The sequence below is a fragment of the Eubalaena glacialis genome, chromosome 2 (genome assembly GCF_028564815.1).
Source record: "Eubalaena glacialis isolate mEubGla1 chromosome 2, mEubGla1.1.hap2.+ XY, whole genome shotgun sequence".
NCBI classification, from domain to species: Eukaryota; Metazoa; Chordata; class Mammalia; order Artiodactyla; family Balaenidae; genus Eubalaena; species Eubalaena glacialis.
In genome coordinates this window covers 122,122,901-122,149,243 of record NC_083717.1, presented here as the reverse complement: position 1 = coordinate 122,149,243, position 26,343 = coordinate 122,122,901, and the positions used below count along the sequence as shown (strand labels likewise).

The 26,343-nt window shown below is 44.5% G+C and overlaps 1 protein-coding gene across 2 annotated transcripts in view; it reads left to right on the top strand.

Annotated features, from left to right (window-relative positions):
- Window positions 1–4,015: 4,015 nt before the first annotated feature.
- Window positions 4,016–26,343, top strand: part of STXBP6 (syntaxin binding protein 6) — a 265,716-nt gene continuing 243,388 nt past the window's right edge. Inside the window, exon 1 of one of the 2 annotated variants that reach the window (XM_061180736.1) lies at window positions 4,016–4,204. The gene's annotated coding sequence lies outside the window, so the exon portion shown is untranslated. Of the gene's footprint in view, window positions 4,205–4,607; window positions 4,727–26,343 lie in introns of those variants that run through there. The other variant, XM_061180733.1, reaches the window with a different exon arrangement.

Genomic DNA, 26,343 nt, shown 5'->3' with positions numbered 1-26,343 from the left:
CTTACCTGAAGTCACATGGTTGGAATGAAGAATTTAGAATGCTGTCAGTTATGCTGTATAGAAGGATTTTTTTTTAATGCAGATTTTGCTAGACTTGAAGACATACTGTGACTGATGATGCTATACCATAAGTGATGCTGTTAAAGACAGTGATTTATAATGCACAATTCCCTAGATCAAGCTCTCTTTGTCCATGTCACTTCATTCTATCTGTTATTTAGACAGTACCTCCTTCTACAGCCCTGGGCAACCTAGGATATCTAAATCTGTGGGTGTTTTAGGTTGAGGTTGACAGTGGGCATTATGGGTTTCAGGAGAACTCTAGGTGAACTCACTTTTTTCTTGTACCACTCAATGCTCAGAAGGAGGGTTTCACCACGTGATCTGGTGTCCTTATGACCATGAGTTGACTTGTGCCATAAGAGAAAACTGCTTTCATGGTTTCCTTTTCTATTCCAAAATATAATAGTCATTTAAAAGTCTGTAATTCGGTATCTAGATGAACTATAGAAGGTATTTTTCAATTCTATAGTTTTATGATCAGACTTTAAGGAAAAAAGCCAACTATGCTTGTTTTCATGCTCATCGGGTATTTCTGTAATTATATGCAAGAAACTGGTAACAATAGTAGTTCTTGGGGAGAAAAACTTGCTTTTTTCTCTTTACCGAGCTTTTTTTGCATTGAGCTTCTTTCTAATATCATGTATTATTTACTACTACTAATAAAAATATTTAAAAAACAAATACAATTAATTTAAAATTTAAGTAGACAAAGCATTTTACTTTAAAAGTACAGAGTCCCTCCCTTTACAAATGTTTACATCCTGTTCTTCTTGCTCTTCTGTACAACCTTACCACTGTTGTGATTTTTAAAAATAATTCTTAGGAACTGTGGGAGACGGAACAGAGATACGGAAGATTTTGATGATGGAAATTGCTATTTATGCTGCAAACATTTGTAATTACCTATTATATGATAGGTCCTGGGCTAGGTACTTCCTCCTTTCCATAACTTCTGGAAAGCTTCTCATGTAAACACCAAGTATTTTTTTTTTCTTTGAGAGTTCTGCGTGCTTAAAATGCTTCCCATAGATAAGCAGTGGTCTGTTCTTCAAGAATGCAGCAACCAATGAGCTCACCTGCAGGGAGTATCCCCCAGGGCACTGAGGGAAGTCCCAGGTGTCTGGCTGAGGCAGAGACTACACTGATGACCTGTAGGTGAGATAGAGGGTAGTCGTGGAGCAGGGTGGGGTGGGGGAGTCATTTTGAGCTAGATCTGCAATACTGAGAAAATAAAAGGTAAAAAGGAAGATTTAAAAAAGGAAGGTGGTGGAAGGGAGGTGACAATAGAAACTAGTACAGGGACTTTTTTTTCTTTCCAGTTTTACTGAGATAGGATTGACATACAGCACTGTGTATGTTTAAGGTATACAGTATAATGATTTGACTTAATCATGAAAGGATTATCACAGTAAGTTCAGTGAACATCTGTCATTTCATATAGGTACAAAGTTCTTTGTGATAAGAACTCTTAGGATTTGCTCTCTTAACAACTTTCATATATAACGTGTAGCAGTGTTAATTACATTTATCATGTTTTACATTACATACCTAGTACTTATTTATCTTATAACTGAGAGTTTGTATCTCTTGACTGCCTTCATCCAATTCCCCTTCCCCCCACCCCTGGCCTCTGGTAATCACAAATCTGATCTCTTTTTCTATGAGTTTGTTTGTTTCTGAAGTATAATTGATCTATAACACTATGTTGGTTCCTGTTACACAACATAGTGATTTGCTATTTCTATACATTTCAAAATGATCACCATGATAAGTCTGGTTACCATCTGTCACCATCCTAAGATATTACATAGTTATTGACTATATTCCCCACACTGTACATTTCATACCTGTGACTCATTTATTTTGCAACTAGAAGTTTGTACCTCTTAATCTCCCTCACCTATTTCTTTCTATACAGGGACATTTTAATTCACAAAATCGTTAAATTACCCAAAAGCTGATTCTGAAGACTGGTAACAGAATCCTGAACACAGAGCGAGAGCTTGCTAAATCAAAGATGCTTACTAAGTAAGACAATTTTTGTAAAGCTATGGAGCTTCCTTGTTTAAATTCAGATTTCATATAGATGATGTGTAGATAAGAACAATGCCTTATATTTGCTTAAATTCTCAGAGTTTTCAAAGCCCTTAGACATACATTGCTGCTCTAAATCCTCTCAAAAAACGCTATGAGAACTGTTTTCCATTTCACAGATGAGGAAAGTGCAGCTTAGAAGTGGAGCCATTTGCCCATGGAAACCTGGTAGAAAATGGCTGAGGCTTAGATCCAGCAGCCCTACCTGTTGACATTAAGCTAGCCCTACCACAAGAAATAAGCAGAGACACGTGAATTTATTAGGGAAATCCCTCTTTCACAAAACCACAACAATGAATATGCCCTAGGTATCCCCATTTCTCCCATTCTCCCCCTCCAAACCACCTTCCTGGGTCTGCAGTCCAGCCCATCTTCCTAGAGTTCAGTTCTGATTGTCACTTTCTTCCCCCAGCATCTGCTAGCTCCACACAGCCTACAAAATGAAGTTCAGGTTCCACAAAATGGCAACCAAGTCCTCTGCCTCAGCCCCCATCCACTACTCCAGCTCTCTTTCCCATGTCAGTATGGTGTTTCTTGCCCCTTATATTTTTAATCAAGCAGACCGGGGTACCACCATCTTACACCCCAGCAGGGCCTGGCCTAGGATGACGATTTAACAGGACATCAAAGAACCCATTAATCAAGATAAATGTTTTAATGCAATATATTTAAAATTAATACAAAAAATGAAAAATATCAAAATTTAAAATAAAGACAGAGTCATATTACTGGTTTTCCCTTTTTTCCTTTTTCAGACTCCAAAAATGCCTCAGCAGAGTTCTGTTATGGATCCTACGGTGACTTTCCACTTGGGTACTTTTATTAAAGATGTTTCCCAAGAGTCAGTTCTCACACCCGTTTCCACATTAGTATCAGTATCTTACTTCTCTTCTTGAATGTCTCAGCATTTATCTGGAACCCTCTTCTGTCTGGAAAACCTATTTCCCTTAGTAACTGGTCGTACTTTGATGGCAATCTGAATCATCTTGGATACTCGCCAGTGCCTTTTGGTCCAAACCACAGTGGGCACTCAGCTGCTCTTTGGTAAAAGAACGCAGAAATCACAATTCTCACACTGGCTGGCTGTGGGGTTGAGCAGAGAAGGAACTCAAATATATTTTGTTTGGTCCAGAGTGCTTTTTAAAATCTGAATTAGTCATCAAGATTGAAAAACCAGGATATCGTACATTTAAAAAAAATCGAAATCTCTGTCATTTCTTGAAAAAAAAATCAGAACATCTAGCCAAAGCAGGCCCCGATTCTTCCAGGATACCAACGGGAGTTTGAAGCCCAGTGGCTCTGCCTTCAGAGCTCTCTCCAGTTCGCCGCCTCCTACACGTTTCACCCACTTACATTGCTGGCCAGGCCCTATTCGCTCTTTTTTGGCGACCCTAGGCTTGAAGCAACGAGTGCACTGGATAAAACCCATCTGCTGGGTCCACTTGTTCTCTCGGGGAGAATAACGTTTCCTCGTTGTCCTTTCTAGGCTTGCAGAGGCTCACAGAAGCAGCTCGCCTTTCTCACCCACAAACTTCCCACGACCCGTGAAACTTGCAAGGCCCTCCTCCTTCACTGTTTCTCCCCCGCCCTTTGCTCCAGGGTCCCCTCCCCGGCACCGGCCCTTCCCTCCCTCCCCAACCCAAGGCGTTCCGGAGCTCGGGGCGGGTCCCCGGCCCCCAGCTCGGCCATCTGCCCCGGCCCAGGGCGCTGGGGCTCGCCCACGGCGGCACTGGGCATGCTCAGAGGCGGCCGCGCGGGCAGCTTCGCTTCGCAGGCGCTAGCACTCGGCGGCGGGCGGGCGCGCGGCTGCAGCTGGAGCTCCAGCGCCCGGAGTTGGAGTTGCCGGGAGTTTCCCCCCCCCCCTCCCCCTAGCGCGCGGCAGCTGGAGCCGGCGCGGCAGCCGCGAGCGGCGACTAGCCAGCACCCGGGCCGGCCGATCCTTGTCCGGAGCCCGGAGCCCCGCGCGGGGCAGCTCCCGGGGAGGAGCCTTGCGGGCTGGGACGCGTGCAGCGCACTGGCACTGCCGGGGCACGAACCGGGCTGCAAGGTAGGGCCGGGGCGTGGGGAGCCGGGCGAGTGAGGCAGAGGGCAGGCCGGGGGTTGCGGAGGGTGGAGGATGCGGCTGCAGCAGCCGCGGCGTTTGGGGCGCCCAGCGCTGGGTCTGAGGCGTGTGGCCGGGTCGGGCACCCCGCTGCGGGGCAGGGGGAGTAGGCAGGCGCCCAGGGAGATGCTTTCAAGTTGGCGGGCGACTGGAGAGGGGGCCGGGCGCTCGGGCGCAGCTGCTTTGTGCGCGCCGAGAGGGACTCGGGTCCCTGGGTTCTCCCCAAACCTGGGACCCGATGTGCGGGCAGGGCTGGGCAAGCCGCAGAGCCAAGCAGTTTCATCCGAGAAAGTTGAGGATGGAGCCCTTCTTTCCTCACTGTCCCCGCGGGTGCCGCCCCGAGGCCCCCAGTGTGGAGGAGCTGCGCCCCTGGGCTAAGTTCCTCCGCCCCCGGCTGAAATCCACGAATCACCCAGATCTTCGCTTCCCTGGCTGGCTTCTAGGAAAATCATTCCTGCCGAAACTGAGGTAGGCTGTCCGGGCGGGAATGGCTCCCTGCCTCCGGGACGCTTAGCTGGGCGACGCCCCCTCCTCAACCTCAGACGTGGCCAAGGGCGCCCGGTTCCGAGTTAGTGCTTATGGTGCGCACTGGAATGGAGCGTCACACACATGGCGGGGAACGTGGGGTAGGTGGATGGCCTGATTTTTCCTCTAGTCTTTTCTCAGCTTTACAACACCCCACCAACCCCACCCGGCTCATATTCGCAGAGGACAGGACCTGGAGGGGAAGGCCAGGTGGAGAGTTTGGGTTGATATACTACTGTTCCTTAGGAGAGGGTGCCTGGGTTGTATCTGTCTTGGGCTCCAGCCCCAGGACTTCATAACGAGCCCTCTGCCCTTTCGGTTATTCTTCCTCAGGGACCGGGTGGGAAGGAATAGGGGCGGTGGGTCCACAAGAATGTCCACTTCATCCTACCATCTCCTAAGAGTGCGTTCCAGGGGACCCCGGGACCCTGGAACTGGCGTTATGTGGATTACGAGAGTGTGGAGGATGCTGGTTCTCCTAGCTCCACTTTTTTCACTTCTTGAGTTTTGGGGTTTTGCCCGCACACGAGTCAGAGCTGCTCTGTCATAACCTGGGGGTGGAGGAGCTTCAGCCTGGCAGTGAGCCGCTGTTCACCTCCGAGGCTGCTAGTGGGAATTGGTCCAGAAATGATTATGCAGGCTAGAAATATGCCTCTTTTTTTTCCCCCCTCTTTTGGCTGAACACCTTGGCTGTTGGGTTTGTGTGTTAAGTTCTTAAAGGAGAACCCACACACTGCTCAAGTACTGTGTTTTAGGGGATCACCATTTCTGCTACATGTTCTTCTCTTTGCTTTTTTCCTGAGGGGCGGTGGGAATCTGCTTTGGGGCAGATTTCCAAATGTGGAAATCACCTGGTGTTGGTACACAGGTTCTAGAGTGCAATAGACCTGAGGTCAAGTTTTAGGCTTACAGTTGGATTACTCTGCTAACTGGCAAATTGTTGGACACTATGAACTTAAGTTTTCTCTTCTGTCAAATGGGGATAATAGTGGCCTTATCTCCTTTCATTGTAGGGTTGTTGTGAGACTTGGGGGAGATAATGGACATCAGAAGTGCTAAGAAAACTTTAAAGCACCATTCGTGTTTTCCTGTGGCTGTGCTCTTTAGTTTTTTTTTTGAATTAACTACTTCTTTTAATTGTAACAAGCCGCCTAAGTCTTCTCTCCTCCACCCACTCCTCACCAAAAGGTTTGGTTTCTCAGGGCTTTGGAAGTCGCTCTTTGTCTTCTTTTTTTCTCTTCCCTTAAATCCATGTCTTTTTTGATTTTAAGGGTTGAGGCTCCAGTCCTTGTATTTATCTGAAGGAAGCAGCGAGGTGTAGATTAGGAGATGCGAGCGTGGTGGGGTGCCTCATCAGTGTTCAGAGTCCTGGGCCCCAGAATTGGCATGTTAACAAGGCCCCAGTTTGAGATCCAAGGTTGATGAAGGAGTCAGCAGACCCGGGGCTGGAGCTCTGGCTTGGTCTCTAACAGTGACCTTGAACTAGGGACTCAACCCCTCATCAGTGGAATCAGACTGTGAGCTTGAGGGCCAGTGCTGATCAGAGGCAAGAACAGGTGAGATGTCTCTCACTCAGTTAATAAGGGATTAATCAGGCTCCTGACCCCTCCTCCCCCACCCCAGGTGCTGCACCTTCCCTAATCCTAGGGTAGTGGTTCTCAAACAGGAGCATCAGAGTCCCCTGGAGGGCTTGTTAAATCACAGCTAGCTGGGCTGCATTGCCAGAGCCTCTGATTCTCTGCGTCTAGGGTGAGGGGAAGGAGGGTGGTGGTTCAAGAATTTGCATCTCTCACTAGTTCCAGGTGATGCCAGCGCTGCTCGTCCGGGGACCATGCCTGTAGAATCACTGACTTAGGGGGTGAGAGGGAGTAAGAGAGGTGAGGTTTGTTCAGAAACGCCATTCTTTTAATACGTCATATATGGAGACAGGGTTTCTTCAGGCCGTTTTAGGAACTTGCCTAAGGCATTTTCTATTTCTGATACCTGTGCCACTTCTCATTGTCCGGTTTAGATAATTCTGATTGCTTTTCAAATGAATGAATTTTACACAAAAGAAGTTCCCCCATCTTTTCATACTGTAAGATACTTAGCCTCTGGTTTCCAGGACACTCTTGGATAGACTGAGATGGGTGACCTTGATATTGATAAATCCAGCAACTACCCTATTTCCTTTCTTTGGGGATCTCAGACGTTTGTGGAGAGGTTTTGAGAAGTTCTGGCAGCTTAAACCTTAAGATTGGAGAACAGGTGAATCACTTATGAGCAAGATGAAAAAGAATTTGCAGTGTGGTGTCTTCTCTGAAGGGACAGCTTACCCAGGCCTTGGGGGGAGGTGACAGATGTCCTATGGTGGTCAGATCTGGTGAAGGCCTTCCATTCCTTCTGGAGGATGGTGGTGTTGGCTGTAACTGAGGGAGACCGTCTATCACTCTCTGAGGGCCGGGAAGCCCAACTTTTTGGAGCAGCTGTGCGGTATCAGTGCTGCTCTGTGTAGCTGAGCTTATAATCAAGCACTATTTGGGCACAACCCAACCTTAAGCTCTTCTCCTTGCCCCCTAAGCTGTGGTCCTGGGCTGACAGTTTGCCATGACTTAAGGTGGCCTAGGTTGTGGCCTTGAATTTTAGCTGCTTTGTATCAGAGAGGCTTCGGGAACCTGCTGGAGTCAGGAAGATTCCCGAGATGATATTCGAGGGCAGAAATAAGGTGTACGTAGCACCCAAATGGACTGTGTGTCCAAGGGGGTCAGCACTTGAACTAGTTCCTGTGTTGCTGTACCAAATGGAGTCCCAGCTGACCGTCAGGCTTTATCTCAGCTTTCCATTTGTGCTTTGTTTTAGTTTTCAAGTGATTAGCACTAGAGAAACCTATCAGTAAATCAGAAACCTATTCAAAAACTCAAGTGTACCACTTGGTGTTCTAGCAGATAAATCTGCAAGGCCCATGCCTGTCTTCCTGACCGTAATCAGCGCTCAGTAAAGACACAACCTTCAGCTTGTAATTCTTTAGATGCACTAATCGCTGATATAAATGGTTTCTCCTACTTAACACGAGTACAGAAAATTTCTATTTTAAAATTCTTTTCCATAACTTTATATTTATATTTTGGGTGTTACCCCTACTTTTTGCTGGGAGGATTTCTTTTCCAGGGTGGGGAAGCTTCTTTCCTTATCACTGTTATTCACTTTTTTCAGCACATGACCACTTGATATCTTGGCTCCCTTGGCTAAGTTTGTTGTGAGACAGTCATTTTGATACTTTATTTCTCTTTGATCATCAGGGCTGTTACTGGGTCATAGAGAGTCCTGGTCAGTTCCTGGAAGGCTCTTTTCCTCAACCATCCTAGAGGATTCTTTTAAAATAGCACTCAGTTTATACTGCACTAGCTCATTTCTAAGATCCATTTTTTTTTTTCTTTTCACATTTCATCATTTTCCAATTTCAAAAATCTAGATGGGTCTGAAAAATTATGAACACATTTAATGTATGGTTTCTTTCTTCTCTTCCTGTAACCTGTTATGTTAATAGTGGCTTCCAATGAATGGCATCCTAAAACAAAGCAAGTTTGGTTCCTGACCTGGGTAGAAAATGTGGTTCCTGCTGTCCAGCTGATAGAATTGAGCAGCCATCGAATTAGCTCAGCAGTTCCCAGATTATTGGGAAGAATACTGTTAGGTGGATGTTAATAGGTGTGCTCTTGTAAAGGGCAAATCAATTTGGAAGCGCTGCCTGTTATTTTTCCCTGTCTCAGAGATTCTCACTGTGTTCATCATTGTATCAAAGACTCTGAGAAGGACTGCAGTTAACGATATCAACAACAAAAAACTTAGTTCTATTTATTTAACCAGACATTTCCCAGAGCATTTTGAGGTTACATGTGTATCTTCTAGGACTCCTTAACTGAATCAGCACATCCCAGCAGTTCTAATATATTATTTAACACCATCTATGGGTGGGGTGTTTTCACCTGGTCTATCTCTAAAATATAGGGGCATTCATAAACTATGGATATTAATTGATGCATGAACTATACAGGTGGTTACTGTTTATTTCAGAGTAGAGAGAAGCCATTTGAAGCTGTGGTGGCTGAGGAAGCCTCTATGGATGGGCTAGACTATGAAAACTCTGGAAACGATGCGTAGCACTCCTGTAGAGAGGAGAAAGGGTGTTTTAGGTTGGTGGTGTTAGGGAGCAGAAGTGTGAAGTCGTACTTGTGCCTGCATATAAATAAATACTTTTCAGAGCATATAAGAAAAGGGCTGTGCCTAGCACAGAGTGAGACTGTGTGAATCTGTGGCAGTGGTCAAAGAACCTGTCGTTAAGTTCTTTCTTGATTCTGTAAATTCACTGAAGTAGCAGATGAGTTCTCGTGACCACAGGAGAGCTTGTTGTGGATAAAGGGGGGCACAACACCCAGGTTGAAAGCAAGGAGGGGTGCATGGGACAGAAAGGGAGAGAGAAAGTGTTTCTAGGCTTTCAGAGGGTAGTGGTTCCAGGTACAGAGGGATTAATTCAAATGTATGTCCAGCTGAAGAATATTGGATATTTGGGGGAAGAGCTTTCCAGGAAGAGGGGAACTTGACTGGAGTTTCAAAAATAAGAACTCTTATAACTCAACAATAAAAAGGCAAATAACCCAATTTAAAAAGGAGCAAAGGGGCTTCCCTGGTGGTGCAGTGGTTAAGAATCCGCCTGCCAGGGGGCACGGGTTCGAGCCCTGGTCTAGGAAGATTCCACATGCTGCGGAGCAACTAAGCCCGTGTGCCACAACTACTGAGCCTGTGCTCTAGAGCCCGCGAGCCACAACTACTGAGCCTGCGTGCCACAGCTACTGAAGCCCGAGCGCCTAGAGCCCGTGCTCTGCAACAAGAGAAGCCATCGCAATAAGAAGCCCACGCACCACAACGAAGAGTAGCCCCCGCTCGCCACAACTAGAGAAAGCCCACGCACAGCAACGGAGACCCAATGCAGCCAAAAAAACATAAATAAATAAATTTATTAAAAAAAGGGGCCAAGGATTTAAATATACATTTTTTTCAGGTAAGATATACAGATGGCCAATAAGGGGATGAAAAGATGCTCAACATTATTAGTCATTGGGGAAATACAAATCAAAACCTCAGTGAGGTACCACGTCACACCCATCAGGATGGCTTTTTTTTTTTTTTAAGATTTATTGATTGATTGATTGATTGATTGCTATGTTGGGTCTTCGTCTCTGTGCCAGGGCCCTCTCCAGTTGTGGCAAGCGGGGGCCACTCTTCATCGCGGTGCGTGGGCCTCTCATCATCGCGGCCTCTCTTGTCGCGGAGCACAGGCTCCAGATGCGCAGGCTCAGCAGTTGTGGCCCACGGGCCTAGCCGCTCCACGGCATATGGGATCCTCCTAGACCAGGGCTCGAACCCGTGTCCCCTGCATTAGCAGGCAGACTCTCAACCACTGCGCCACCAGGGAAGCCCCATCAGGATGGCTTTGATCAAAAAGATGTATAATAACAAATGTTGGTGAGGATGTGGAAAAATCAGAACCCTCCTACATTACATTGTTGATGGGAATGGAAAATAGTGCAGCTGCTTTGGAAAACAGGCAGTTCCTCAAAATGTTAAACATCAGGGTAGCTCATGACCAATTCCACTTCTTGGCAAATCCAAAAAGTTACATACATTAGTGGTTGCCAAGAGCTGGGGGGCGGGGCAAGAGGAATGGGAGTGACTGTTGATGGGCATGGGGTTTCTTTTGGGGGTGATGAAAATATTCTGGAATGGTTGCACAACTTTATGAATACATTAAAACATTTTGAATACATTAAAACTACAGAATTGTACACTTTAAAAGGGTGACTTTTATAGTGTGTGAATATCTCAACTAAAAAACAGTAAGGATGCCACTGTGGGTAGAGTGAAAGGAGAATAATAAGAAAAACGTGGAGAGAGAGAGATGCAGGAATAGGCTATCAGTTTCAGGGCAAATTTTCTGCTCTTGGGTAAAAAAAAGGTATCTAGATAATTCCTTTCTCCTTGTTTGTCTTTGGATCTTTTAGGATTTTTCTGTTACTCTTTCATCCCAAAGTCCTTCCTCTGAATTAAGAGGGTCGTGTGCCAAGTTGCTTCTGAGTCAGTGAAATCGTTTTCATGGCGAATACCCTGTGACCTTCAGAGAGGAGTGTTTCTGGGCTTCGCTCTGGGGACTAACTCCATATTTAGGCTTCCTTGCTGTGATCCACTAGAGGGCAGTGGGCAGGGCTGACTGGACAGCTTATGTTTAGCTTCTCCCTTAAGATTTGACTGTGGTAGACGTTTTAGCATCATCTTCTAAGTTGTTAGTGGAACTGTGTCAAGACTGCCCTTAAAAAAAAAAAAATCTCTGTATTAAACAGGATTCACATGGTACTTGGCACTACACGAGCATCAGTGTTTTTGGGTGCAAGAGTCATGATGCTAAATGAGGTTAAACACCACTGGAGCAGTTGTGCCCTTGGTAGAGACTTTCTACCCCCTTTAACAGTGTGGTGTAGCTTAGCTGTGCTTCTCCAACTCATGGACAAGAGCACTTGGGGATCTTGTTAAGATGCTGATTCTGATTCAGTAGGGGTTGGGGTCTGGGATTCTGCACTTATAACAAACGCCCACTGATGCAGGTGTTGCCAATCCATGGATCACTCTGAGTAGACGCTAATACAGTGTGAAGATGGCATTGGAGTGGGACAGAGCTGAATGCGAAATGTGGCTCTACCATTAATTTGTTGTGGGAACTCGGGTGGGATAGTTAACACCTGAGCCATGGTTTTCTTATCTGTAAGATCAGAGTGAGACCTAGCTTGTAGAAAATGATACCTAATATGATGCACCTGGAATGTTTAATGTTCTTTGCCTTCTCCTTCCCACAAGGGCTAAGAATCCCATGGTTAGGACTAAGGAAAAAGTATATGGAAGAAAGCCAAGAGCTTCGAAAAGTTTTCTGATTTGTGTGGGTGAGGTTGGGATAGGGGGAGAGGCTGTAGGGGAGAAGGGCATGAATCCTAGTCCTCAGAGCAACATAAATTCGCGTAGTGATTCTTAAATTACCATGGTTTTGGTAAAGTCACAGAGGTAGTCTCAGCTCAGTCTGGCTGACTTTCAGTCAAGGTGTTGGATCTTTTTTTTTTTAATTTAATTTATTTTATTTATTATTTTTGGCTGTGTTGGGTCTTCGTTGCTGCACGCGGGCTTTCTCTAGTTGCGGCGAGTGGAGGCTACTCTTCGTTGCGGTGTGCGGGCTTCTTATTGTGGTGGCTTCTCTTGTTGGGGAGCACGGGCTCTAGGTGTGCGGGCTTCAGTAGTTGTGGCTCGTGGGCTCTAGAGCGCAGGCTCTGTAGTTGTGGCACATGGGCTTAGTTGCTCCGTGGCATGTGGGATCTTCCCGGACCAGGGCTCGAACCCGTGTCCCCTGCATCGGCAGGCAGATTCTTAACCACTGCACCACCAGGGAAGCCCAAGGTGTTGGGTCTTGAATCTGCTGTCATGGAGTTGGTTTCTTTTTGACCAGAAAGGCACCCCTGGGCTGCTCAGTTGGTTCTAAGGTTCCTTGGTGTGGTGGTCTCGGCCCATCCTTGCCTGGCTGCCTTCCCCCCTCACTCACTGATGTTCATCTCTTATGCAGACGGGAGGGGATACAGCGATCTAAAATGCACATCATTGAGTTTCATTCACAGCAGGAGTGAACGTTTCTTGGCATTAGGTTGAAAATATTTGCTTCATTGTTGGCTTTAGAAAATCTAGGCATTTCATTAGTTCACCTTCGGTGAGTCTTTTAAATTCTGGAAAGGTTTGGTTGAATTAGGTGAATGGGAAACAATTGAAGAGGAAGAATTGGGAGCTAAATCCTGGCACCTGGAGCTTGCGTCACTGCCTTCACCAAGCCTCAGTTTCCTCTGCTGTTATTTGGGACCTGCTGGCCGGCCTGCCTCATGGGCTTGGTTTGAGGCTCAAATGAATAGCACCCATGAGGGCACCCTAAGATGATGGGCCTCTGTAAAGTATGGACCATCACTCAGCAGTGCTTAGGCAAGGGAATCGTCTCAGGGTTACGGTGGCCTCTTAACTTTCGTTCTCTTTCTGTCTCCTTTGTTATCATCCAAAGTGGGAGGAAATAAGAGATTGTGTTTTCGTTTCAGTGAAGTTGATGGATCCTTTTCATTTTCCTCTGGGGAAAAAATTACACACAGTTTGTAAGATTTGAACAAAGCCTCAAGTGCAGTAGATCAAACTAGTTTCCAGTCTTCACAGCCTGAAATTCACTGCTTTCCTAAGGATGGTAATTTTGCCCTATTTCACCTTGTTTGACTGTTTTGTGGATTGGCAGGTGTGGGTCTTTAGTGCCCAGTGGCTCTGAAGAAAAGGGCCACTTTGTTACAGAGCCGAGGCTAAGCGTTTAAACCGACGCTGTGCCAACATTAGTAATCAAAGAGAAGAAATCAGAGTGGAAGCCGAATACACTAGGCCTCACCGGCACAGCACTGTCCTTCCCGACGGTGGAAGTGGGAATGATCTCAGGCGAGTGAATACATGTGTTACCCTGTAATCACCTTTCATAACCACTGTTGGTCAGAGAGGGTATATGTCAGCGAGCTGGTCTTTGTTTTTAGACTTCCTAGGAATATGTCGCCTCACACAGTCTAAGGTGACAGCCAGCAGTATCTAGTGGTTGAGAAGTTAATATTATTCCTGAAGAATTTAATCTACCCTATCATTAAGTAGCAATAAGGAGCTAGGTGTAGAAAGCTGGGTGTCCCTGAAGTAAGTCCTTTTAAAATTAAATCCTTATGCAACTGTAACAGTAGTTTAAAAAGTAAGTTGAAGGTAGAAATTTGGTGCTTATATAAAGAGCTCAATGCTGATAAAGTGGACATTTCTCCCAATTTCATCCACTGGAAAGTGAGACTTTCTCCTTTTAATCAGATCCTTTTCTGACCTTGCCAACCACACACTCGCTGGTCTATCTGGTGGTTGACTTTTAAAAATGGAACAGGGAATGCTGAACTCAGACATCTTGTTTATGAACAGCCTTGCTTTCAAACCCCCCTAGACTGTGAACTCCTCCAGAGGCCGGGATCTGTGTGTCTGGCATATAGCAGAGAATCAATATAAATATGTCGAGCTGGACAGCTGCTTTCTTCTGGGATTCCCCCTTCCTGTCTATTAATTTTTCTGTTCGTATATTATTTGAATAACGTTTCCCTAGAGGTGATTATGTGCTTCCATAGTACGTGGTTCTAAGCACTTTACAGATACTGATTCCTTTCATCCTCCCAACAACTCTCAGAGGTAGGTACTATTACTTATCCCTATTTTACAGTTGAAAAAACAGGCATAGAGAGGTCATGTTGATACCAGCCAGGGTTCTTGGCCTTCCTTAATCAATAGAAATTGATGAGAGGCCAGAAAAGAAATTCAGGTAAGGCTTTACTGGGGCCCCTGCTGCAATGGGGGGAGCGAAAAGAAGTAACAGTTTCCTTTGTTCGCTCCCCAAGGGGGAGACGAGCTGGTTCCTTACATGGGGTGAGGGTTGGGCAGGAGGGGTGGCTTAGGCGGTCTGCCCACCCCTTTGGTGGTGTTGAGTGCAGGGGGCATGCGCAGTAAGTATCCTATTCCTGCTCCTCACACCCTGTTTTTCCTCTGGGCTCTTCAGAAGTGGAGGTTGGGTTTTTGGTCTTTTTGTATCTTGTCCATAATTTGCCCCCGACTGTGCTTTCATGTAGTTATTTTTAGTCCCTTATAGTTTCTTTGCATTTTGTTGCTCAAGGAGATGTTTGTCCAGGTGCAAGCATTGCAGCAAAGGGTCCCAGGTCCCAGCCTGTCTCAGTGCGACGTGTGTAAGACCCCAAAGCTGCTGCGTAGAGAGCTGCAAGTGAACCAGGTGCCCCAGTTTCAGGGTTCCTGCTCTCATGGACAAGACAAGCTTGGCTAAGCTTCAGTAGACACCCCTCTCCTGCTTGCTCGGTGCTCCAATATTACCTTTCTTCCCCCCCCGCCCCCCCCCGGCTTTCCTGACTGCTGCAGAGAAATGAGGGCAGGCACACCTTTTCCGTCTTCCCTTCTCCCCGCCTCCTTTGTCCTCTGCCCTTTTCTGCCCACTCCCAAGTTCCAGGAAAATATGACCCTGGATTTGGAAAGCAGGTACAGCACCATGGCCCATTTGTATGGGCCCAGCCTTGGGGGAAGGCCGTTCACAGAGCGGTTGTTAGAATGAGCTCCACTACCTGGGTGAGGCTGTGACCTCCAGCCCTGGGCCTCCCAGTTTGTCAGGTGACAGGCAGTGTGACCTAGGTCAGTGCCTCTCAAACCTTTAAGTGCAGGTGAATCGCCTGGGCATCCTGTTAAGGCACAGATTCTGATTCACTGGGACCGAGGTGGGGGGGCCTGGGATTCTTCTCACAGGCTTCCAGGAATGTTGAGGCTGCTTGTCCTTGACCCAAGGCCCTAAAGGAGCCCTGAGTCTGTGCGAGGTCAAGCCTGCTATTCCAAGCACTGTCTTGCCTGAACAGGCCTGATTCCTAACCCAGGGCCCAGAGGAGACTTAAGACATCTAAAGAGAGACACACCAAGATTGGAAGTCTCATGAAGGCAGAAGCTTAAGACAGAATGAGAGCATAACTGAGAGTAAAGGAAATTTGATGCTTCCAAAAGGAAACGTGTGTATCATTTCCAAACGTGACCTGAAAAGCGCTCTCTTTATGATGGAAAGCTTATTACAGAGTGGCTCTAGTGATCCAGCAGAGAGAATACAAAGTATAATAACTCCTGTTTGAGTTGATATGAAATTTCACAAAGAACCTATGCCACTGGCCCCTAAAACTCTTGAAAGTAACCCCCGGAAGCTCCTCAAAATCTCCCTGAGTCTCCCCAGGTTCTGCCTGCTTTCCAGCTGCATCTGCTGCGGTAGGTGCCACAGTCCTAGGAACCAATGTTGGGATACCAATGGTACAAATACGAAGTGCTCTGCTATCTCTTCTGAGTCTCCTAATTACCCAGCTGTCTTTGATTGATGAGTAGTGAGACTCAGGGAGTCAAACTGCCTCGGAGCCACAGGCTCACAAGTGATGGAGCTGGGAGCAGGCACAGTGAGGCAGTGTGGCCTGGTGTCTCTTGCTCTTCTTACCCGGCCTGACTGCTTAATTAAATCAGTTTGCCCTGTTTGGCTTTGCAAGGAGGAGGCATCCAGGTGGGTTTGCTTTTAAATAAAATGATTTTTCTGAAGGTTAACTTACACGCAGAAACGGGCACAGATTCCGTGGGTGCAGTGTAGTGAATTTCTGTTCCAAGAGCACACCCATTTATTCTTTTTTTTTTTTAAAACATCTTTATTGAAGTATAATTGCTTTACAATGGTGTGTTAGTTTCTGCTTTATAACAAAGTGAATCAGTGATACATATACATATGTTCCCATATCTCTTCCCTCTTGCATCTCCCTCCCTCCCACCCTCCCCATCCCACCCCTCTAGGTGGTCACAAAGCACCGAGCTGATCTCCCTGTGCTATGCAGCTGCTTCCCACTAGCTATCTATTTTACATTTGGTAGTGTATATATGTCCATGCCACTCTCTCACCCTGTCACATCTCACCCCTCCCCCTCCCCATATCCTCAAGTCCATTCTCTAGTAGGTCTGTGTCTTTACACAGCTCTAGAGAGGAAGAGCCACCAGCACCCTGGAATCTCTCCTCGGGTATGTCCCCTCCCGTTACATCCTCCTCCATGGTACCGCTGTCCTGACTTCTAAGACTGTAGATCACCTCTGCCTGTTTTTGAGTTTTACATAAATACGCTCGTCCTTCTGTATTCTTTTATGTCTAACTTCTTTCCCTCAACATTGTAAGATCCATCCATGTTGTGCATGCAGCAGTAGCTGGGTTATGTTCCATCGTATAAATACAGTGCAATTACTGATTATGGACATTCGAATTGTTTCCCGTTTTTGGCTCTTATGAATAATGCTGCTGTGAACATCCACGTGTATATGTTTTTGGTGGTGCACATAGGTATGCATCTCTGGTGTGTGTGTATGTGGGTGTGTCTGTAATGCCTGGGTCCTTTGATGTGACTATGTTCGCCTTTAGTAAATACCGCCAAAGAGTTTTCCAATATGGCCATTCCAATTTATAGTCCCATCTGGTGTGAGTGATAGGTCACTTTGATAGGTCATTTTAATTTTAGCCTTTCTGATGTTGTATAGAGGTCTCGCATTATGATTTTCATTTGCATTTCTCTTATCACCATTGGAAGCTTAGTGTCTTTGCCTGTATATTTGGCATTTGGATATCTGCTTTTGTAAAGTGCCTGTTCAAGTCTCTTGCCTATTTTTCAATTGTGTTGTTTGTTTCACTTTTAAAAACAAAGTGAAAACAGCTATGAAAAATCCTTGCAATCTGTAGTGATGGGAGTCACCTGTGAGTGAGATCGGATTATATTCTCAGAGGTAATTTCTGGAGATCCCCTCCTGCGGGAGGCCCAGCAGGCTGAGGGGGGCTGAGGATAGGCAGAGGCATAAAACCCTTAGCAGGGAACTTGCTGCAAAGTTGAGGAGCTCCGTGGTCTATGGCTTAGGGCAATTGTCAAGTTGTGAGATCACCTGAAAACTTGAAAGCACTTCACTTCTAAATGTTTGCCTTTTACGGACCGTCACTCTGGAAGATTGTAGGCCAACTCCAAAAGTATTGCTGAAAACATTTTTGGAATTGCTTTGAGTATATTGTTTTGGATATTTTTAGTTGCTTTCAAAATGCCCTTTGAGCGTGTATTTGATTTGGGGAAATAGCAGCAGACATCTCAGAACCCAGCCCAGTGAATAAGGAGGGTGCTTCATGGGTGACTTAAAAAACAAAACATTATTTGTAAGGCTTGCCTATAGGGGGATGGAAGGTGAGCAGGAAGGAAGAAAGCACTGCACTAAATGCCTGAGTTTCCTGATCTCTTTTCATCTTTATAGTAACCTATGAAGTACTAACTGTTGTGAGTATTCCTACTTTGTAGATGAAAAGTCAGACTTAGAAAGAGAAAGACAGCGTGATTGAGGAGTCAAACCTAGCTCTGTCTTACTTGAGGGCCACTAGTACCCTTTCCTTTTCCCCACCCTGCCTCGCCTCTGATGAGTGTTAGAGGAATCAAAATTGTTGCAGCCAGAACACCCGTGTGCTGATGGCGAAGGTCTGGTTTCCACCCTGTCCTGTTATAGACCCTGGGATCTGGGTGGGTCCTCTTCCTGGTGGGGGTTGGGAGAGGAGAGGAGAACTCAGGCTTCAGGGCACTCATTTCCAAACACGATTCCTGGGCTTCCCTGGTGGCGCAGTGGTGAAGAATCCTCCTGCCAATGCAGGGGACACAGGTTCGAGCCCTGGTCCAGGAAGACGCCACATGCTGTGGAGCAACTAAGCCCATGCACCGCAACTACTGAGCCTATGCTCTGGAGCCCACGAACCACAACTGCTGAAGCCCACGTGCCACAACTACTGAAGCCCTTGCACCTAGAGCCTGTGCTCTGCAACAAGAGAAGCCACTGCAGTGAGAAGCCCACGCACCGCAACGAAGAGTAGCCCCCGCTCGCCACAACTAGAGGAAACCCGCGTGCAGCAAGGAAGACCCAACTCAGCCAAAAATAAATAAATAAAAAATTAAAAAATTTATTAAAAAACCCCCCACGATTCCTGCAGCTCCTGCTGTTTAGGGGAGCAGCTGAGGGCCTTTCAGTGTCCTGGCCCATGTCCTGCCCAGGATAGTCTGACCTGTAGGCTTTACTTTGCTCTTTCTTCTTAGTGGCTGGCAAGCCACCCAGGAAATACTCTAGGACGTGTTCATGAATATTGTCACTGTTGGAAACTTTATTCTATGTAGAGAGCCTTTCTCCAGATGAGCACTTACAGAAAATCTGACCAGAAGAGGCAGAATGTTGCTGAATTCTTTAATATTCATTCATTCCTGATCTTAAGAGAAAAATCACCCATTAGTTTTCTCTGAAACAGAGTGGGTTAATGGCTTCGGTGTGTAATGAAGACCTTCAGAAATGATTCCTGAAAAGAGTGTCCTGGACGGATTGCTTTCAGATAGACCCTGGGGAATCCAGCCGGCCCTGAGATGTGAAGGGCCTGGGAGAGACACAAAAATACACTTGGCCATCGCAGAGGCTTGTTCTCACCCTTCCTGTCTCATGGACCCCAACAAGCTGACCCCCTTCCACTGAGCTTTGGAATGTTGTCTCAAAGTTGAGTACCTAGAACGTAGAAACTACAACCTATTTTTCTGTCTCAAAGCAGTAAAGAAGCCTCTGAACTTCTTTTGAGACTGCACAGTAGAATGGTTTCTTCGTTTGATGGTTTCCTTATTCTTAGGGCCTTAGATCCTGTGTAGCCTTGCTTTTCAGGGCAAAGCCCTGGGCTGTGGGTAATCAGATAACCAAACCATTTCCTAAACAAATTAGAATTTGATTTCATTCATAGTCACACAGCTTTCCCTAGATAAAAATGAGGCATCTGAGAAAAAAAAATGTGAGGACATTTTAATGAAAACTTCTCCTGGTAAGATACTCATTTTCCTATCACATTTAATTCCTGTAGAGTATTCTAGAGCAGGTGTGAAGAGCCAGGTGTTGCCCTCATCCCCCAGTGACTGTGAATACCTGATGCAGCATCTTTACCTGTTTCCTAGCAGATTATATGATCCCATGCATGTGTGTAGGTTGGACACCTCAGATTTGGACTTGGCTGGGGGACGTGGGAACTTATTCACCTCCTGCCAAAAGAAAGAAACTTACAAGTAGTGCTTTGTGTTTTGAATTTTACAGTGCACTGAGTAAACACAAGTTATGCATTGTGATGGGAGGAGTAAAAAGGTCCGCCACGTCTTTATTTCTTGAGTGGGTGTAACTAAATGACTAGGTCCTGGATGTGTTACTAGGATGTAGGTCACAGTCTCCGGCAGAGCGACAGTAAACATTTCTCACCTGTGTTATCTTAGAGGTGCAGGTGTCTAAAGTTCTTTTTATCCTAAAATGTTTTCCTCGAAGGTTTTTTGTTTTGATTTGTTTTAATAAGCCTCTTGCTTTGGGAATAAGGAACTCACTTCAGTGAATACCTAAGGCTTTCTTAATTCCCTTATGTTACAGATGAGTACACCAAGGCTGTACAGTTCTACCATGAATCAGTAGTAAACCAAGGACTCTTTAATTCCAGCCTTTTGTTTCTCAGCTCATTGTGATTTTCTAGAACTGTAAAATATTCCTAAGATTCTTTGTTTTAAAATCTAGCTTTCAGTTTAAGGTCATTCTCTCTTAGCAGTTGTTTCCTTGCTTTATGGTAACCAAAGCTTTAAAATGATCCAGTACAAGGGGAGAACCAAGCCATGACTTTCTCTTGTTCTAAAATTAATATAAAAATTTATAGCTGTATAAATAATATTTACTGAATTTGACAATATTATTTGTATGTATGAATAAATAATTTTGAAGTGTACCAATAGTTTATGGCTGATCTGGTCAAATTTCCACTTGGAGGAGATTGTATCTGTGTTGAAACGCACTGTCCTTTCTCTGTTATCTTGGCCTTTGTGAAGGGTGAATCCTTGGACTCACGATTTTTCACCCTGAGTTTGTGTAGGAAATCAGGATGTGTCTAATTATCATATAGGGTGTCAGGAAATTCTCATAACAGTTAATTTAAATCCACTTAAATTAAAAATAAAGAACACATTATATAGCAACAGAGTTTTTTGTTTTTGTTTTTGTTTTTGTTTTCTCTTAAAGAGGAGATTGGACTCCATGAATCAGATGAGCGATTTCAGAACGCATGGGGATTACTGCTTTAAAGGCCCAGGAGGAGTGGATAAGAACCCATCAGCTCTGTCAGTCCTCACTGTGCCCTGGTATATTGATGCTCTCTGTAACTGTTGATCTATGACCTATTTCTCTCTAAAAGCTGTGTATTTAAAATCAGTTCTCTCCTCTTCTGCCCAGCTCAGTGAGCATTTCTTTTTTTCTGTGCTGCTCTTGGAGCTGACCCTCAGGATGGAGAACCTTTCACAGAATAGCATCTTATCCTCAACTCAAGGTCTCAAAGTCATGATTAACTGGCAGATATTGGCTTCAAGAAAAAAAAACAAACAAACATCAAGACACTAGTGCTTAGAATCCACAAGCCTTATGGGGTAAGAGTAAGGGTACTAAGAGAAGAGTTGGAAAACATGTTGGGCAGAGGTGGCCAGGCTCTCCTGGTGAGTTGATGAGTACCTTGGCTCCCTTTGCCCATGTGTCTGCCCCCTGTCCTCCCTTTTCTCCCTCCTGTGGGGGCGGGGTGCTGTCTTAGGTGCTGAGCTCAGACAGGCACAGAAGACTGGTCTTTGGGGACTGGGGTGTGTTGACCTTTGCTTCTCTATTGGCCATCTCCATCCTTCTGTCCCAGCTTTCTCTCTCCATTGTCATTTGATACTATTCTGGATGGCATGAAGTACCCTAGTAGCATCATTCATTTTCATTCTTTTGTCCTTAAGTGCCCTTCTCCTCCTGTCCGTCTTGTATCTTTGCAATCACTCTTCAGACACCACCTCTTTGAAACCTTCTGTGACCGCTGAACTTGTACCCTGAGGCAGAGTTGGTCTGTGCTACTCCTGTGCCGTATATAACTTATCATGCTCAAGTGTGATTATTTGCTTGCGTGTCTAGACTGAACATTTGAGGGATGGGACTGTGACTTGTACATCTTGTATCTTAGCATGGTGCCTGGTGTATGATAGGTACCCAAAAGAGGGTGGATGGATGGATGGATGGATGGATGGATGGATAGATGGGTGGGACACATTCAAAGAGAACTTCTGAGAAAGGAGAGAGAACGTGTTTTCAGCTGGGATACATGGGAAAAGCTCTAGGTGGGGACAAGAGTTGATTATACCACATAGTTACTGAAAAAGATGTATATATAGTAGAGGATAGAAGTACGTGCTATGGAGAATGAGCTGCGCCATTTTTTTTTTTTTTTTTTTTTCCAGAATAGAAACCAAGTAATCGGCAAGAGATGACATTGCAGTCGTTTGGCTTTCCTTCTTAAGAGCTCTGGGATCTTTACTGAAAGATCCAGTTTCTTATGTGTAAAATGATATCCTATAATGTAGGTTCTATTTTTAATGTGAGTATCAATTGAGACTTTCAAAGGGCTCAACACCCTGCCTTGTCTGTAGTGAGGGCTCAGTAGGGTAAATGGTAGCTCTTGCTATTACCATTGGCCTCTATTGTCTGATAGAATTGAGGTGCCTGATATAAATGTTCTCCCACTCCCTGAATAAGAAATTTAGATTCATAGGTAACCACAAAATGTGTGTCCGGGTGTTAGGATTCACTGGAAATGGGATTATGTCATCTCTTTTGTCTTCCTACTTACTTAGTACTTCTTTTTAGAAAGAAAGGCACTTATCAGTTTCTTAGGAAAGCACTTGGTTCTAAAACAAATTTTTCATGCAAGGCATTCATGGGAATCTTTCTAGTTGTTTAAAAAATATATGTAATATATGCCTGTATCTATATATTATTTGCAAAAAGTGTAATTCTTTCCTGAAGTTCTAGAGAGCAGGGGACATGCATTGCTGTTTCTATTTTGATATGGAAGCAAGTTGTGTTGGTCTGGGACAGCTTGATTTTGGCTGATGAATGCCATTGTTTGTATGTGTACATTTCTGCCCCCACTATTGGAGATACATTTAGAAATCAGTGGTAGGAGTTTCTAATAGTATTTATTTACACAATCATTCATACGTTCATTTCCTGCTCTGCTTATTGCTGCTTTTCTCACCTGGTCCTTCAGTGCTGGATCTGGCAATTATTACTGGTTTTTTTCCTCCTTAACGTTCTTAGAAGCTACTACAGTTGCCAGTGATAAAGACTCTTTGCACGTGCCTCTGAGCCCCTTCTTCTCAGAATATTTTATAGCCTATGTTGCTGTTTGGGTACGTGGCCATTTTTATTTGTTGCCTAATATAGGTCAGTCCTGCCATAGTGAATTTCTGAGCAGATGAGAAAATGGATGGGAGCCATCTACACACATCTGGTGATATGGATCCCGCATCCTTTCTCTCTAATTCCAAAATCCAAAATGCTCAGGAAGCTCTTGTAACCCGTTTGGCGGCAAGACCTCCCTTGAGCAGGAGTCTATTTATATTCTTCTTTTATCTCGTTTAGTGTGGTTATCCGTCAGTTTTGCTGCAGAGGTATTACTGTGTTTGAGTACGAGGTGCTGACCTACACTCTACGGGGAGCATAAAGTACATATTACATTTCTAAAATGTTAACATTTTTGCATTCCAAAACACATTTGGCTGTATGGGATTTGGGTAAGAGATGTGGGCCTGTAGTATTTTTATTAGGGCCTCTAAGCCTTTTTTTTTTTTTTTGACAGCCTTCCCTTGAGATTCTCTCCTGGGTACCATCTTTGTGTGGCATGCAAATGAGGATCTCCCTTGTCTGTCACTCAAGCAGTATTTAATGAGCTGCTGTGGCTTTGTACTAGGAATTGGGAAGAATGAGGCATTGGCTCTTTTTGCCCTGGGGAAGCTCAGAGGCTCATAATGAAGCGGAAGGTGCTATATTAGCCAATCTGTGGATTCCTGCCTGTGGTGGGATAATCACAGCCCGAAACTTCACCAAAATTGCAAAGGTAAAGAAATGTGGAAGAGAATGTGATCAAGGAGCAGTTGTGTATTTGCTGTGGTCTTTGAAAAGTAAAGCCAGAGATGGGGCTGCAGAGGAGCCAGTTTTTGAAGAGCCTTATCTACCAAGCTAACTAGTTAAGAATTTATCCTTCGGCAGTAAAGATTCTTTAAACCTGGGAATGAATGATTGGGTTCGCATTTTAGTAAGAGCCCTCTAACGTTATCTTAAGGGACCCCCAAAAGAAGTCATTGAAATATTCTGGGCAATAGTCCTATAATACTTACAGTGTATAGTGCTTTAGGGTTTGCAAAAGATTTCTCCAGCCTTAATTTCTTTTGCAGTAGCCTTGGGGGATGAGTAGGTAATAACTAAGGAAACATTTCAAGAAGTGACTTGCCCAAGGTCATATCCAGCAACCGACTGTACCAGCTCTCCTAATTCTATATTCGTTCCTGCTTGAACGTGATATTAAAACATTTTAATATACTGTCCAGATACTGAGCATACTTAAAGGTAATCTGCCACCTGCATATCTTTTATACTTGTACTTGATTAGACTGTCAGCTCCTTGAGGACTTGCAGTATTAAATTTGATGTGCCTTTGGCACAAAGATAAGCTCACAATAGGCACCACCAAGAATTTGCTAAACTTTCTCCTCCAGAGCAAGCACAGTCCTAGAAAGAAGAAACATTTGTGAAAACAGAGGGACTGTCATTTTTCTCGTTGTATATCTCATCATGTGGACTTATTAGGCAGTTTCTATGTTTACGACACAGCGCTAAGTGCTGTGGGGAATACAAAATGCAAAACAGTTAGATTTAAATTTTTTTTAAAAGTCATGAATTAAGCCTGTTCTGTCCTATTCAGATCTCACACCAAATTTCTTGGCTTTTGTAACAAATTTCCTTTTTAAAGGATGTTAGGTGTTGAAATCAAAAGGCTTCTCGCACAGACTGGAAGTATTAGGCTTATACATTTGCTTTGCAGTAAGTAGGTATAACATGGCACATTTCCAGGTGGTTATTTTTGAAACAAAGAAAGAAACAAAATCATTAAATTGGCATATTTTATTATGAAGGAATGAAAGTTTTACCTTGACTAGATGCCCAGTAATATCACCTCACAAGTGAAAATCATCTTGTGATTCATACTTAAAATCAGTAGTCAACTGTAAGTTTTGTGTCAACCCTACTGAATTAGCACTGAAATTAATGATGTAATCTTTTTCTTACACACCTGGCATATATTGCTGTTTATGCTAGCAGTATTTCCTAGGCTGTCTAGGCGTTAGGGAAAAGTCAAGGTCTAAATTATTCTCAGTCTTAAGAATCCATGTCAGTTTTAAAGCATTTATTGAGTTGATTCAGTTCTGATTTCTTTTACCACCTTTGTATCAGAAAAGCTTTGGGGGCCCCAGAAGAAATTCTAGAGGTCATTCAGACCCCGGGGCTAGACTGGGGGAAAGACAAATTAGGAAACTGATCCCTATGGGTTCAAGTCCATTCTTCATCTTGTTAATTATAACTTTGGTCAAGTGTTTGAGCCTCTGGTTCCTTATCTGAAAAATGAGGCTTATGATAATGTTTTTCAAAGATTCTAAGACATACATTTTTATCTTAAAACAAGACGTGTTTTATAGTGCATTATATGTTATGGTTTAATTTGTGGTGTTTTTGTTTAACATAGTGGTGCATAAAATCATGATGTATCTTATAATCAGTGATTTCTTAGATTTGATGAAATATGGTAATAATTTGTCTTACCAACCTCCTGGGTTGTTGTCAGGATCAAATCAGATATGTTTACTAGAAAACTACCGCTGTGCCAACTAACATGCAAACAAAAGCACCCTCCAAGTTTCCTGGACAATTTTTCTGCCTTTGGTATTTCTTTTTTTTAAAATAAATTTTATTTATTTAATTATTTATTTTTGGCTGTGTTGGGTCTTTTGTTGCTGCGTGCGGGCTTTCTCTAGTTGTAGCGAGCAGGGGCCACTCTACGTTGCGGTGCACGGGCTTCTCATTGCGGTGGCTTCTCTTGTTGCGGAGCACGGGCTCTAGGCGCGTGGGCTTCAGTAGTTGTGGCACGTGAACTCAGTAGTTGTGGCTTGCGGGCTCTAGAGCGCAGGCTCAGTAGCTGTGGCACACGGGCTTAGTTGCTCTGTGGCATGTGGGATCGTCCCGGACCAGGGCTCGAATCTGTGTCCCCTGCATTGGCAGGTGGATTCTTTGCCACTAGGGAAGTCCCTGCCTTTGGTATTTCTGATGATACTTTATTTCTATGTGTCTTAAAAATAAACTGGGAAGAGTTGGAAAATGAAAATTGCAAATCTATATGAATTAAGGTATCAAATGTCTTTCTTAAATATTTGAAGTAACAATAGAATTTCAGTTGACTTACACTTGGACCTCCTGAAAGATTTTATTTTTCTTTCAAGCAGTACCTCAGTCATGTTGGTCTTATCTCCCCTTACTTTTCCCTCCACCTCCCCGCCCCTAAATAAGAGCGCTGAGTAAGGCCAGCTTTGGATGGGAGAGGAGTGTGGGGTGAGAAGATCATTAATTTCATTTTGGGCACATTGAATTTGAGATGAGTTTGAGGCATCCAAGTGAAGATGTTGAGTAGGCAGTTGAATTTGTGAGTCAGAGATAAAAATGTGGCATTTTGGGTATAGAAATGGTAGATGAAGGCTTGAGCTTGGATGAGATCACCTAGGAAACAAGAAAGCAGGATTGGGACTGGAGGTTGACAAGCCACCTTCAGCCAGCAAACCTGTTTTATTTGGCCTATGCAGTGTTTTTAAAATATTTGAACAAGTTGCTGTAGCATGTTTATGGTTTTTTGGCTGCCCCAAATATACTTTGTCTTTTGATGGCAGCACCCTAGTTTCCTTTCAAGAAAT